Source organism: Gavialis gangeticus, unplaced genomic scaffold (assembly GCF_001723915.1).
Source record: "Gavialis gangeticus isolate Ggan-Ray unplaced genomic scaffold, GavGan_comp1, whole genome shotgun sequence".
NCBI classification, from domain to species: Eukaryota; Metazoa; Chordata; order Crocodylia; family Gavialidae; genus Gavialis; species Gavialis gangeticus.
In genome coordinates this window covers 6,798,638-6,801,537 of record NW_017728997.1, presented here as the reverse complement: position 1 = coordinate 6,801,537, position 2,900 = coordinate 6,798,638, and the positions used below count along the sequence as shown (strand labels likewise).

The 2,900-nt window shown below is 39.2% G+C and overlaps 1 long non-coding RNA gene across 1 annotated transcript in view; it reads left to right on the top strand.

The window, feature by feature from the left end:
* LOC109288959 overlaps positions 1-2,318 on the top strand; it is a 324,842-nt gene extending 322,524 nt beyond the window's left edge. The window contains exon 4 of the long non-coding RNA XR_002095265.1: positions 2,180-2,318. This is a non-coding gene — a long non-coding RNA (uncharacterized LOC109288959). The remainder of the gene's footprint in view (positions 1-2,179) is intronic.
* The last annotated feature ends 582 nt before the right edge of the window (positions 2,319-2,900 follow it).

Genomic DNA, 2,900 nt, shown 5'->3' with positions numbered 1-2,900 from the left:
TGAATTAATTCAACCTTGGGCTTTTTCACTGTACTTAGCCTCAATGATCTTTGGATGGAGACTTTAATCCTCAGTTTTTCATAAGCAAATGGGTGTTATAATAATTTCTAGATGCAAACACAGAGGTCTTTGCAGACCACTCAGAAATTGGTGCTGCCGTTATTAGTCTACATAATGATAGCTGTATTGGTTAGTCTTTCTATATCATGATTTCTGTGTCTTTAGGCAATGGCTCCATGTGTGCATTAGATATATTTTCTGGCAGGAGGTGAAGGTTATAATAAGTGTTATACCTCTTGTGCTCTTAATTGGGTATCAAAGGAAATGCTATGTGCAAGTGATTGTTCTGCTCAAGTTCCACTTAGCTTACTCCACAGTGAGAAAAATAATTCTGAACCTGGATTGAACTGCAGTATAATAGAGAGGAATTTTATAAACAGCCCTGGATGCCATAGAGATATCTGCTTATTGAGGATATTATGTTGGAAAGCCAAAATACTTGAAAGAATTTCAGAGGATGAAGTTAAGCACAGGGCAGAATTTCCCTCTCGCTTACATTGATGTAAATTAAAAGCAACTGCTCTGAGTTCTGTGAAGTTTCCTTGCACTTGCACTTTTGGAACTGAGGGCAAAATTTGGCACATATGGAAAAAACAAGCAGTTTACTGTGTTGGCAATCTGTCTTGTGCTATTGGATACTTTTCTTGAGCTCTCCGAAGGTGCTGCAAGAGAAACTGCTTAATGCTGTAGATCGGTTCAGAGTTCTGATGACATTTTCCTTATGAAATTAATTATTAATACCCTAATCATTCACTTAAGATGTTATTAGTTTTCATTGATCAGCACTTCTTGCTTATCTACTGCCAGTCTAATCACTGTGCATGTCAGAATATCTGAATATATTCAATTAGTTTTCAACCCCCCCCCACTTACATCGGCAGATTAGAAGATAAGGATCCTTAGTCTTCTCAGCACATTGAACCTGGCTTTATTAGAAAAATCTTATCAACTCACAGAATTTTAACTCACAAAAGCAAGCAAAGACCTCTAATGATACCACTTTACTTTCTATTAGTTATGCAGCTTGTCTTGTAAACATGAAGGCCCCTTAACATCTAGACATTGGCTATATGAATAAATAATAAGAATGTATGTTTGGATGGACTTATTTATTTGTGAATATATCAGTGTTTCTTTTGGTTATTTCAGAAAAGGAGCCCGAATGTAAAGGGGGTACACCACCCTAGATTGTAATTTGGATGTTACAGGGGACGGTTTGCTAGGTGGCATTTACTAGGGGGAATGGAGGGGATCATTCAGTTTTGTTCAGCAATCCTTATACGTTTATTGATGAGTTTCGGAGCCAAGCGTGTAGAAGGGATTGTGCTTCAGACAAAACCCCTGGGGCCCATGAAGGAAAGGAGCCAGGCTTTCCTGAAAGTAAACTATGTCAAGACAAATAGATAGGAGACATTCAAAAGTTTTACAGGATTTTGCCCCCTAGCTGGCCTGCTGGTAGCACAACATGGTGTCATGCAGAAAATTGGAGTTACCATGTAGCCAATCAGTCCTAAGCTGTTTATACCATTTGAGATCTGGGGAAGCAGTGTCCTGGACTGCTGATCTCACTTCCCTCCAGCAACAATTACTTTCTGGAGGTAGCCACAATCAGGCACGCTCAGCAGGTCAGCTCCAGAAATACCGAAGGCACTGAAGCTATCAGATGAGAGAGGGATGATAATACAGTTTTGGAAAGTTCTTCAGAGTGTCCTACGCAATGAACTACCTCGTGGAAGTAGCTCATGACCCTCATTGTGCCCCAGCAAGGAGAACAAGTGAATTTTAGAGATGAGAACATTGGTTAAGATGGCCAAGGGTTTTTAGATGGCTTTTGCAAAGCCGCAGAGGAGGTAGATCCTATTTTATATTCTGACCACATCCCTCATAAATATGGGTTCTGTAGCAAATACCAAAAACATCCACAGTAGCCGCTCTTTCTTTTCTCCATAATCTCTCTGGGTGACTTAAACAAACTGACCGGTTTCTCTGTGACCCTTCATATGCAAATGTTATTGATATCACATGGAAAGATAGGTTCTCAACGAGCATACAGAGCTGTAATCTGAAATCTTATTGTAATGTCTCTCTTTTTTTTTTTTTTGTCTCCTTCCCCCCACAGATTAAAGGTTGTATAAAATTTTAAAGAAGCAGCATTCTATTCACTAGTTATTGGACTTGAGCCTCCTTTGACCTCGGAAACTGAAAATGAGGTTGCTATGGGAACTGCTTGTGCTGCAATCATTCATGTTGTGCCTTGCAGGTAAAGTGTCATTTTAAAACTTTTTTTTTTAATTTAAAAATACCACTGTGTTTCACACTAATTCAGGAGTGTACGGAGTTTTGTATGCCCATAATGAAACAGCAAAATAAGAACCTGCTCCATGACCTGCATTAACGAAGATTGCTGAATAGACCGAACTGATGCTCTTAACCAGCTCCTTTAATATTGATTAGTATCTCCACAGCTACAGCTTCCTATTTCAGATATCTGTTCTATCCATTTTTTAATTCAGAGTTGCTGTTGACAAAACCTATTGTTTTCCCCACGTTCCATGACAAGCATTTCAATGCTCAATTAAACACCCGTAAACTATAGCCTTCTGAAAGGGTATTGTAAGGAGTGGCATAGCTCAGACCAGCTTCATTTAGCCAATAATTAGAATATTATGGTGCAATACTCTAATAATCCTTTTAATCTCCTATAGCACTGCCCTCAGTGAAGTCGGTCCTCACTCTTCCCTTGAAACACCCTGATACCAAGAGCAGTAGAGCTGATTGAAATGCTCTTGAGAAAATTAAGGGATGCTGAAATATTGGGTTGGAGGTGGTTCATATTTGGG